Source organism: Triplophysa dalaica, chromosome 1 (assembly GCF_015846415.1).
Source record: "Triplophysa dalaica isolate WHDGS20190420 chromosome 1, ASM1584641v1, whole genome shotgun sequence".
Classification (NCBI taxonomy): domain Eukaryota; kingdom Metazoa; phylum Chordata; class Actinopteri; order Cypriniformes; family Nemacheilidae; genus Triplophysa; species Triplophysa dalaica.
In genome coordinates this window covers 16,581,793-16,595,408 of record NC_079542.1, presented here as the reverse complement: position 1 = coordinate 16,595,408, position 13,616 = coordinate 16,581,793, and positions in this window count along the sequence as shown.

The window sequence follows — 13,616 nt, the reverse complement described above, 5'->3', positions numbered from 1 at the left end:
TTACCCTCCATGCTGCATTTCTACCCCCTGCACACCCATCGGAATCTGACAGCTCATACATCAGAGTCCTGCTTAGAGATCTCTTCCTCCTACTGCAGCACAATGTTGGAAACAGCGTTTTCAGTTTTGAAATGTCTTTAGAGATTTGGGACGCAATCTTAATATCAAATTAATGCCAGAAATGAATGACTACCAGTGTGTTTGCTGTAAGAGCTCATAAAAGAATGATAAATAGAAAGACACACTACAAACTGATGGTCTGATTAATCACCAGAACTGAAAGGGGTCCTGAGTGATTATTGTTGCAACACAGCGCAAAGGCTTGGAAATATCACCTTTGGTCCACTTTGCTTTCAGTTTGTGAGTTTGTGTATGTGTATGTGTGCATGTCCATGCATAATGTTCTCAAAATCAGCATTTCAGAATGCAAAGCTTATTCAAAGGCAACTCTCTGTTGTAACTCTTGTAACATTTATAGCTACCCCTCAATTCACGCTTTAAAAGTGCATTCTACACTGTTTCGGTTTGTATTATATATATATATATACAAACATATATGCAAATACAAAAAATGTGGAAATGTTAAATGGTGATAGATACTTTTTGTGCACATGAGAAATTTACAGTCTATTATTCAGGTTTTGAGGAGTAAGCGCACCTTGAATGTGTATCAGTGATGTGCAAATTATTCCTTTTAGTCCTGTTACAAATTCCCCACAAAGACTTAGAAACTAGACACAGGGAAACCCAAATCTGGCCACACTGTTTTCAAACAGTCTTCTGTTATTGATCACTGCTCCTGTTGTATGACTTCTCAATAGGTAATACAATATTATATACTAATAATAACAACCTATTTTCATACTTGTACACATCTGCTCTAAACTAACACCAAAATCATTTTTTATGCTTTTAATGGTTAATCCTTCAGCATCTGTAAACTATTTAGTCTCAGTAGTTATTTCTAATGCTAAAATACAATTATTTTTTTGTTCATTAATTTTCAAATTCACTTTCCCAAAAAGACACTTATTTTTTTCAGTCAGATGTCCTGTAGGGGGGCACGGTGGCTTAGTGGTTAGCACGTTCGCCTCACACCTCCTGGGTTGGGGGCTCGATCCCCGCTTCCGACTTGTGTGTGTGGAGTTTGCATGTTCTCCCCGTGCCTCGGGGGTTTCCTCCGGGTACTCTGGTTTCCTCCCCTGGTCCAAAGACATGCATGGTAGGTTGATTGGTATCTCTGGAAAAATTGTCCGTAGGGTGTGAGTGAGTGAGTGAATGAGTGAGTGTGTGTGCCCTGCGATGGGTTGGCACTCCATCCAGGGTGTATCCTGCCTTGATGCCCGATGACTCCTGAGATAGGCGCAGGCTCCCCGTGACCCGAGGTAGTTCGGATAAGCGGTAGAAGATGGATGGATGGATGGATGTCCAACTGTTATTTACTTGCGGTCCTTAATAGAAAAATGAGTTTTAATTGTTGAATGTTAAACTCGGTTAACTTCTGACTTTTGAGAGTTAAATCTGCCAGCTCAAATGTGGGTAAAAGGGCATGAATAAAGACTATTTTTTTTGTCTGGTTTATTATTTGCCGGATAAATGACGGTTAGTTTTAACAAGTTTTTGACAGATTCCTAAAATATTTGTTTTTATGACACGAAGGTGGTCTAATAAATTTGACATTTAAAAGTCATAAAGATTCTGACTCCTCAATTTAACCTCTCATTGGTTAATTGATAGAAAACCTCCCTTTCAAACCTCAAAACAAGCCATCAGCGACCAGACAGTTCAGCAGCACGTGTCTCATATGACCAGACATCCATAGTTCAGAAGGTATAAATGTGTGACCTCATCATAAACACACCTCAGATAGTACATTTTTCATTTGCTATTATAAATGTGTTTGTTGTTTGGGTTAAAGTCTATATGCTGTCAAAATTAGATAAGCTCTAATGACACCTTATCCACTTACTTGATAAGTCTAAAGACTCATTTGGACTACATTGTGCTAATTGACTTCTGGTGTATTTCACTTTTCCACACAATGTTGTTAAAAGGATCACATCAGGAGGTTCCAGAGTGTCCAAGCTTGGCCGCTCAGACGTGTAGAGAAAACAGTTGAGCTAAATGACTAACACCATGTCTACACTGGACATGGCGTGGCGCGATGCAACGCGACGAGACAATAGAACACAATAGAACCCATTGTAATAAAAAAATGTGGATGCTCACGGTGCGACGCGACAATCCTATTAGAACAAGCCGTGTATCACATTGCGCCGTGCCACGTCCGGTGTAGACATGGTGTAACTGTCACTTCAGCTGACCCGGAGAGCTCAGTGACAACACTTCCTAGATCAACACCTTTCAGCTCATACCATGGTCTTGTTAAATCAACCAGGGAGCACAAAAAGAGCAATGAGCAGGGAAGCAGCATATTGATAGTTATTACATATGCTAGGTTTGGATATGCTAAATTAACATAAAGTTATCAACACTACATAACTCTAGAAAACTCTTCAAACTTACAAGTCCATATTATTTATTCACAATTTCCTTGTATGCACTCCAGCACCTGCATGAATTACTTGGGTTATAAATGCCAAAACAATTTTTGTGCCATGTAGAACAATTCTGTGTGGACCCTTTTGACTCAAGCGCTTACAAAAGTGACAGTTTTATATAGATTCAAACAAACTCACACACACATTCACTCATGGCTTCTTCATTTTCCCCCCACAACACATTTATGGATGAAGGAATTTCTGTCCTGGATGCAGATTAATAATGTATGCTGTAGTGAATTTAAGACATAGACAAGGTTATCCTCGAATAATCCAAATCTCAGTTTCCAAGATTAAAGTGTAAATTATACTCGTGCGTATGGACCTGCGCAGCATGACGTGCAACTCTCCAAAAATGTTACAAACGCTACAACTCAACAATTGGTGTGTTTGAACCTCTCCCGTCATGTTTACTCAAAAGCATTTCTGAATGAATTAAATGATTTGTTCTTCTGTATTTAACATCTCAAGCTGCAACAAAAGTGATTGTTTGCCGCTATCACTGCTAATGCTTCTCAAACAAGCTGCTTCTTTGGCTCTTGTCTTGGGTACACAAGCAACACATGCATGGACACTGATGCCTAGTGGTCATTAATGGCAAGAAGAGGGTGTCACAATTACGCTATGGATATAACGTTTTTATATCCGAACCCCGTTTTTGACGGCATTTTAAACAGTATTTGCTTTGGAAAATATGCCGTTGCGATTCCAAACGAAATGATGCCTATAGCACCATTTTTAACTGCTTTTTAAGGCTCCCCGAAAAGCGCCGCCTTTTGCGCAGCTGTCTTGCCATATGACATTATATACAGTGTTTTGCCTGTTGTATAATGAACCCCTCCCACTGATTTCCACATCCAGCAAATATGAAGTGTTCTTATCCAATCACTGATGAACTGAGCCAGACCAGACCAATTTACCACTGATCATGTAAGAATGCCTTTTAATTTACAGGATATTACTACATGTGAAGTGTTATCTCTCCCAACTTTAAAATATCAACTTGCTTTCAAAAGGAACAACTTTTCTTTTTGGAAATGTAAATTTACACAACGCTATCAGCAGTTATAGCATTCCAATCCCATTGCATGTATCCATGCTTATTACATATAGTGCCAACTTAATTGCTTACGTGAAAAGCAAAAACGTAATGGGTCGAAATATTTTATTAGTTAATTTCCTATGCCAGAAATCATTCCTGGCATAAGGAAGGTCAGCCAGAGTTAAATGAAAAAAGTTTTTGCTTTACTGCATTCTCATTAACGTGCTTATGCGATTGACGCAGCCCGCCGTTGATGTTACATCAGTTGACTCGTAATCGCATGTTGAGTAATTTGCTGAATCGAGTCCCACTCGGACCTCTGTCTGGTTTTTATATTGTTGGTCTCGTTATGTTTATCTATGTCGGAGGGTATTTTTTTTATTTCAGCATTTATTGCATGGTCAATTTTTAAAGAAGGTCAGAAATAAGAGCTCTTTTTAATTGATAGAAATATCCGCAAACGTATCAACATACAGTCAACGACTTGCACTTGACTTTTGCTGCGAGAGCCTACTGAACTCACAAATCGGTGGACTATATTGCTATAAACAGGATGAACGAACAATAATAGACGTTACGCATTGGGCAGACGCTTATCCAAAGTGACTTAGATTGCATTTTCGTTTATCAGTATGTGATTTTAGTTACCATGTAACAGGAATTGATTGACTAAAAGGATAATAATATGCGCAATGATTGTAATGTAATAAGCATGAACTTATTGACTAATATAACACAGCCCAAGTCAATGCCAAATGCCTTGCCATTTATCTCCGTAAAGAGACTGATGCTACACCGTGGAACTGCAAAGAAGCATAGTCATTGCCTGTCAACGCGGACAATGGGGCATAAGTACAAAGGAAAACCAGCGCGTTGCCTATGGCGTAAAATCTACGCCGTAGGTCCTACGCAAGACTATAATGCTCCCTTAAGTCAGGAAATCTGTTCCGGTGTCCCGGTAGACTAGTGCTAATAGTCCTGTTGCACTCCCTGAATTACTGCAACACTTGCCCTACATAACTGTTAACCATGTGTGACGGTCCTTTCGTACACTATTACAGAACAGACTATAACTCATCAGACCTTTATCTCTGATGGGATTCAGATTGGCCCTCATGCCAGCAGTTCTTGGAACCCTGTGCATTGATGCCAACCACTGGTGTATCTTGTCCATCCCCTCCTACATCCCAGAGAGGCCAACGGGTCCTGAAAGTCATATCGGGCTCAACTGCTGTACCGTGGTGCAAAAGTACTTTGTGTGTGTGTATACCGTTTCACGCTGCCCTCCTAATGCAACAGAACTGATTTTGCGTAACATGTAATAAGACCCCGACATCATTCAAAACCTCACTCTCCTGATATGACACACAATATTTAAATATAATTTCCCGCTGGTACTTTTTGTGGCTGGATGTTGGTGTTGTGCAACGGTCCGGTCTCTTGATAGGCAGCTGCGGATAGCTTGTCAGAGACACTAATACTTCAAGACCAAGAGAGAGCGAGAGCTCGAAAAACAGAAACAGCACATTTTGTGACCAGGTGCAGCTCATACAGATCTCATGGTATTGAGCTTAATCAAACAGAGTGAATGAATGAACAAAGTCCACAGCCATGAGTTGAACAGCAAACAGCTTATCGTAATCTGTAACTTTTGTGTGTAGTGGATGGCAGCCAGTTTGACCTCGTGCCAAAAATAAATGAAATCATTTATGCACTTGCAGTTTCCGAAAAAATGTGATGGTACGTTATCATTTTCATTCTGATTTATTTTCTCTCATTTGTGAGATCCTGGGAAGCTTAAGAAAGTATGTGTAAAATGTATCCTGGCTGTAACATCATGAATCAAGTCATGTATACAAATCTTTATACTTTTTGTGAAAATGCTTTTAAGGCTGAGAGAGAACATGTTTTCTCAAAATAATATATTTTATTAAATGTAGCCTTTTTCTTATTTAAAAGTCTATTAACATTTTTATCACATAATGAGTGAAGATCGTAATAAAAAATGATATTTTATTTTAGGTTTTTTTATATTTTTGCTCGAGCTGGCATACACTCCACACAACTGTGAAGAACCTGATGTTCCCTGGTATTCCCTGGCATTATAAATGTTGTAGAAACATCATGGTAAAAGTAAAAAATGTACAAAATACGGTACAAAATCATTTATCTTTGTACATATTTTGAAATCCCATAATTTTGATTTCACTGTCATTTCTACATCTCTGAGAATGTAATTTAGGTATTGCTCCACTATATAGCATTTCTGTATTTGCAAGACACTTTTATTCTAAAGCACCTACATTTACACACGTATTTTGGTAACACTATATAATACCAGGGTGACCATATGAGCCATTTCTTCCGGACGCGTCCTTGCCAGGATTCGGATGTGTCTTCCAGGAGACGCATTTGTCCACCGCATATGTCATCGAGGTTTATTATTTCAGGTTTTATTTTATACAGGCAGCCGTTATTTTTCAAGGTAAGTATGACTACAATGAACTACAATGATTATACGTCTTTAAGCGATGTTAAAAGTTAATTTTATCATGGTTTTCTTGACTGAAATGTGAGAACCTAGATGATGTATGCGGTTGACAAATGCGATACTTGTGCAGCATTTATTAATCTTCATTCGTGTTTATTTCTGCATTTACTAAAATCAAACATTGTATCTGTGCAGGATGAACAAACAAATAATTGTATTGACATTAGCTAACATTAACAAAGATTACTACATTACTCATTGTTAGTTCATGTTATCTTATGTAATTACTAATGTTAATAAGTACAACCTTATATTAAAGTGTGACCAGCATTTTTATCACTATGTATGTTCCCTGGGAATAGAAGAAATGACCTTTGTGCTATTTACTCCATGCTCTACGCCACTGAGCTACACAACCATTACAAGAAGAATATCAATTGCCTACGAGCTTCAGATGAACAATAAGAGTAATACTTTACAATAAGAGCTCATTCATTAAAAACTTTATGCATTATCTAAAATGAAAATAAACAGTATATTTGGACAACACTTATTACTCATTGTTAATGCTAGTTAAAGGGCCACAATCCCAGAAAATGCTCTTTTAAATGTTTATCTACCAAATATTGATTCGCCAGTGTGTGTGCAGAAACACCATGTAATTATACAAATCCATCTATTATTCTTTTTGTAAACTCCTTTAAACCCCAATAGTGACACGAAACAGGCTGTTGGAGATCACATTGTGATGTCATATTGATTTGCGCCTGCCCATGACCGCTCAAAGACTCTGCCTTATGAGCACATAGTTCCACCTTCCGCCAGAGACACGCTGTCAGCCATTTTCAGGCAAGAGCAGACGAGCCACAAGCCAGTGACAAAATTGTCTAAGAAATAACAAATGTGTGCTGTTGTTGGATGTAAAATGGAACATAAAATGAGGCCGGGAGGAGACCTTTCTGACGAGCCTGGGTTCGTCCCGCTGCGACCTCGCCTGCCGGAGTTATTAACGATCCAATCGACCCCGGGCCGGACAATGATGACTAAAGGGATCAGCATACTACATTCGAAATCGGAAAACGACCGTCTGTGACCTGATTTCTAACAAAATCTGGTCCAAACGACAATTCGTTTCTCTTGTTCGCTGCAGCAAACCAAACAGAACTCTCTGGGAAAGCTCAAGTTGGCCAGTAAACACCCTCGAGCCACCATTGGTCCATGGCCATTGCGTAATAGGTGGGTGTGTTATGTAGCGGTCCGTATCTCCGGTCCTGAAAGACTTAGAGAAACGAGACAGGACTCGTTGGAAAGGTCTCTGTCAGGGCATTCGAACGACGCTGACGGTTCTGACTTAGGACAGGAGCTAGAGCTCCCAGTAGCCGGAAGGTTGAAAAATCTAATCTCCCTGACTCGGTGGCCCGTCAGTATAGCATGGGTTTCGCCAACAAATTGATTCTCAAGAAGGGATCAATACCAGCTGCTCGTGATCAAACTTCATCGCACACATCGTTTTTAAATCGCCTTTATATTTAAAATCCCTAAATAATTTAAGCATGTTAGCGTCTGTTGTTTACATTGTCGCGGCTAAACCTGAGACATGTTCCAAAGACATAACAGACGTAATTGCGCTTTCCGCCATATTGCTTACACTGATGTCATCCAAAGCACACGTGAACGCGCTCTACCTAATATTTTGCATAAGGGAGGGGAGCAGAAGCTCATTTGCATTTAAAGAGACACACACAAAAACGACACATTTTCCATTGAAGCCACAAATGGCCATGTTCAATGTATTGTAATGAAAGATATGTGGTGTATTTTGAGCTGAAGCTTTACAGAGACATTCTGGGGATAACATTGACTGATTTTTACATTGCAGAAAACCCCTGGATTAGCGGCCCTTTAATACCGATACAATTGTGCATTGTCTGTTCATGTTAGTTCACTGTGCATTCATTTGTATTAAAAGATAAAACATTTACTTAAAAAATGTCTTGGTAAATGGTAATGAATTCATGCTCCAGAAGTATTGTTTATTGTTTTAGTTAAAGTGTTTAAGATAAATAATGTAGTTAATGTTAACAATGGAATTTTGTTTTGAATTTCACATTGTAAAGTGTTAGTAAGGGTTCTTTGTAGTGGGTAAATGTAGGTTACCTTAAATTTTAGAAAGGTAGTGAACCTTGGAATGGCAGCACAAAAAAGTGTGTGCTTTGGTTCAAAATGTTATATAATTAAAGTACTTAAATAAGATGTCATTGTTATGCCTGTAGTTGGAACGTCAGAGATGCAATAGTGGATTTTGTTATGGTTTGCACAGAAGAACCCAAGCGCAGGCAGCAGTACGGGTTAACAAAGAGAATCTTTTAATAAATAAACAAAAACCCACGATGGGGGAAAACAGGACACGATAAAAAGATACTCAAAAACAAAAGACTTCCCACGAGGGGGCAAAAACTAAACTAAAGCACGGCACAACGTCCACAACAAAACAAGGTAATCCACAGGATAATTTCAAGGTGGGAGGAACACGAGGAATATACAAAGTACAAGGAACACGAAGTACAGCGAACGAGCACAGGACAATGAACATGAGGATGATTTAAAGGGAAACAAACACAGGATAATTAATAGGGACCAGGTGACAAAGATCAAACACTAAGGGAAAGCTAACGAGACGAAAAGGGCGGGAACACAGACGAGACTTGGGGAGAGTATGGAAAGCCGCAAGGCCAAAACGTCTCTCCCCACATAAAAAAGGAAATTCTGTTTTTGGACCAAGAATTAGCCAACAATGATAGGCAGAACCGTGACAGGATTTATGACAGCAGAGATGATATTAGCTTCAGTTGCATCTCATCACTCACTGCCAAAAGTATAGCGCTTTAAAATGGCAGCGGTGCTAACACACAATCATGTTTTTTTCCTTTGCCATCTGAATTTTACAGATCCAGGAGAGGAAATGCTTGACTGCAAAACTCAGGTTTGTGAACAGACCATCAGTGGGTCACCTTTATCAGACACATACTCAGCATAATAGCCTGTGATATATTATCATTATCAAACTTTGGTTTGGGACTCGGGAGCAAACCACAGGAAAGAAGAGATAAAAGACAGGCAAAAAAGAATGTCCATTGTGTATAAAGTCCACAGCACAATCTGAGTCACTGTTAGGTTCAATGGTCTAGTTTTACAGCTCACTGACTACCGTATCTTATCCAGTAAGAGCAAAAATAAGAGAGGGAGGCTGGGTTTGAGTATGTTGGCTCTTGGAAACATTCCTGAGGAGTAACAGGTGTTGTCTCTCAGGGTACTGTACATACATGCTAGACCTGATTGTGATGGCATGACCTCTTTAAACTGAACTTCTGGTTGGGTTCACACACGGTAGACCCCAGGAAAAAAGCAATACATTTCTTCACATTAAGGATTGTTTAAACGTATTCACATATTTTTACTGACATATCGCTTAAGGCTTCTGATATAAAATTGTTATTGTTAAAAACACTTTATTTGGAGTACTACTTGTACACAATGCTCAATTCTTAATATTGAGCCTAAAATGTTGATGTCACTTTTGATAAGAATTGCATTATTTTAGAATAAAATAATTTGCAAACTACCCATCCATAGATCATTCACATCTTATTAACAGAGAAAACTAAGGGTTGGTTCCAAGTAAGCACAATCAAATATATATTTAAGTATATCTTTAGTTATTAAGTATACCAAAATACAATTAATGCAAAAAAAAATTCATTAAACTTGCAGTATAGTTATTTTTTTACTAGGGACCTCAAGAATTCAAGTAGGATTGTGATAGGGCTCTATATCAGCATGGCTGTGATAAGAGCCCTATCACACGACATTTATATATGTATACTGTATATATACACTGACTGTCCAAAAAAGTCACCACCTGGACTGCTTTAAAAAGTCACCACCTGGATTTAACTACGCAAATAGGTAAGAGCCTCCCATTGGATTGGAGGTCTATGTTCAGGAACGTTATGTGCCCAAAGAATGAGGTCAGCTGAATACCTGAATATACTGCATGACCAGATTATTCTATTAATTAGTTTTTTCTTCCATCTTTCAAGTTGACAATGACAGGTTTCATAGGGCACTAATTGTGAGTGGTTTAGGGAGCACAATACATCATTTTCATACATGGATTGGCCACCACATAGTCCAGAACTTAACCCTGTGGAATATTGAGGAAGTGCTAGAGAAGACTTTGCGCAGCGGTCCGACACTCCCATGACATTCTGGACATTGCTGAAGCTTATCGAAACAATGCCACAGCAAATGTGTGGCGTTATCAAAGCTAATGGCAGTCCAACAAAATATTAAGAGTGGTTGACTTTTTTTGGGACAGGCGGTTTGAATTATATTATGTTTTGTTTCTATTTTTAAGTTTATGTTTTTATTTCTATATACTGTTTGGTCCATTTTATGGTTTTGAAAGTGCTTTATAAATAAATATTGAGTTGAGTGTATATGAAAGTGAAAGTTACCTATTTGTCAGTTATGGTGACCCATACCCAAAATGTGACCTCTGCATTTAACCCATCAAGTGAGTAGTGAACAGACACACTGCAAGTCTTGAACACACAGACCCGGAGCAGTCGGCTGTTATACCGGCAGCGCCCGTGAATATATACAGCGTGGAAAATAAGTATTTGACACATCAGCATTTTTATCAGTAAGGGGATTTCTAAGCGAGCTATTGACACAAAATTTCCACCAGATGTAGCCCCAAAATGATGCTTCCACCCCCAAACTTAACTGTTGGTATGGTGTTCTTGGGGTGGTGGGCAGTGCCATTTCTCCTCCAAACATGGTGTGTAGAATGACCGCCAAAAAGTTCAATTTTGCTTTCATCTGACCATACTATAGTCTCCAAATAATCCAGAGGCTTCTCCAAATGCTCTTTCGCAAACTTTAACAGAGCCTTAACATGCTTTTTTTTAAGTAATGGAGTCTTGCGTGGTGAGCGTGCAGTACCTGCTGATCCAAGGACTTCATGAAGTTCTGCCCGAGTGGTTCTTGGCTCTTGGAGAACTCTCCTGATTATTCTTTGGACTCCTCGGACAGGGATCTTACGTGGAGCACCTGATAGTGGCCCGGTTTATGGTGAACTGATGCTCTTTCCATTTCCGGATAATGGCCCCCACAGTGCTCACAGGAACATTCAGCATTCTGGAAATGCACCTATAACCATTCCCATCAAAATGCTTTTCAATAATAAGATTAAGAAGATCTACACAGAGTTCTTTGCTTTAACCCATCATGAAGTCTTTCCTGTGCGCCTTAGGTAATGAGAAGCCTTTATAGGCCATCAATTAGGACTAAAGCATCTGATATCAATTAGTACTGATAGGGGGCAGGGTTTCTCTCTCAATACTGACAGATTTCAGGTGATCTCCTGGCTTTCTATGCCATTTTGCACCTTGTTACCTTCATGTGTTCAATACTTATTCCCTGTGTCATTTCACTTTATTTATTATGACTGAACTTGTATACTTAAATGTTCTGATTTCTTTGTATGAATTCAATATTTGGCTTGATGGCTACGTCTGGTGGAAATTTTGTGTCAAAAGCCCACTTAGAAATCCCCATAAAAATGCTGATGTGTCAAATACTTATTTTGCCCGCTGTATATACAGTACCATGGTCAGCTATTCTACCTTAAAAGAGAAATAGATTCATGAGTGTCAACTGTGCAAACAACTGAACAAAAGAAAGATTTTTACAATGACAAAATAGATGCCTAATGCCTACATTCACCCAAGATAAAGGATAAGCATGATTGATGACAGTATAACCTGTCAAAACAAATCCCCTGACATAACAATAAACACTGCAGGTAAATTACCTGCGTCTAGATCTACATCATTTACTGACTCAGACCGGGAGGTTTTGTTTCAGTGGAACTGGGTGTGACAGGAAATGTCATGTTACCACAAGTACATTCTACAGTCATGACACTGTGGACTGGATTTGATTTCATACTTATAATCCACCTCAATATATACCACACGTACTGTACCACACCCATTATAGCTCTGTACATATTCATCTGGCTGAGCCCAGACTTTAAAGGATAATGTAAACCAGGGCTGGTGATTTATGAGCATCTTCTGTAACTCCCATTCACAATGTGTGACTTCTTTCCTGTGTAACCATTAGTACCACCACAACACGTTTACTGTGAGATGCAAGAGATGCTCCTTTGGGCAATTGTTAATGTGCACATGCATTCTGTGTATTTATATGTGTGTGTTTGTGCATATGAGGGAGACAGGGCCAATTTTGAGAGGAGACAGTCTGAGGGTTTATGTGAAGAGAAGGAAAAACATACAGGACAAAAAATAGAAACCGTACATACATGCTGGCACACTCAACTGAGTTGAACAAAATGCTTAGACGGACTGAGAGCCATAACACACTGATTAGATATATAACTTCCGACCTATTCATCTACAGTAGGAACTAATTGTCCACAGTTATTCAAGCAAGCAGGTTATGCAAGAATATCAAAAATGTTTATTAATAGAGATCATTGAATGTCTTATTGGAAGGGCCAATTCCTGGTTGTTTGCAGTGTTGCAAGAAAAATAGCTAGTGTGCTTTTCACTGTTATCACAGTGTTTTTAATGTGAATGAACTGAGTGCAGTTGACTTCCGTTACATTGAACGGAATTAAAGTAAGATGAGGCCAACATGAAAGTGCTTGGAAATTGTATTAACTGAATAAGTAGCCTTAACGTATCCTATACCACATTTCTTTCACAGGACAAACATGTTTTTCTCCAAAAAAATCTGTATGTCTGTGACAACAACAATTTTTATATTATTCTTATTTATGATGAATAAACAAGCTTTCTTTGTATGGTTTGTTAGGATTTGACGATATCTAGGGGAGATACAGTCGTTTAAAACTCTGGAACCTGAGTGTGCAAAAAAATCTTTCCATAATATCCAAGTGATTGTTGGCATAAAAGAAAAATCTATAATTTTTACCCATACAATGTATTTTTGCCTTTTACTAAAAATGTTCCTGTGCTACTTAAGACTGGGTCACATATTCTGTCTCAGCCACCATGCTTCGAAAGGGAGGGGTCGGAAAGGCAGCCGTTGGTTGTAATTCACAAACTTACCACTTGATGCTGCTAAATTTCATTATCTGTACCTTTAAAAAGGAAACCTAAATTTGAAATCTCATGGCATTAGATGATGATTTCGTAAAAGATTATAAGTAAGCAACATAATTGTGAGTAAAACAATGTGACGTGCAGTTTTGGGTGTAACTAGTTATTAAGTAATTAGTTCCTGTAATTTGATTACTTTTTCCTTGAAAAGAAAAGGATTACTTTGTGTAATATATGTGTTTAAAAAGTGGAATTGACATCAAAATAACTTTAAAATTCATGCTTTAATGTATAATTTTCACATTTGTAACACTTTGGTCAGTAAATAATACTATTTTCTGTAGTCTGTTATTATTTATTTAATTGAA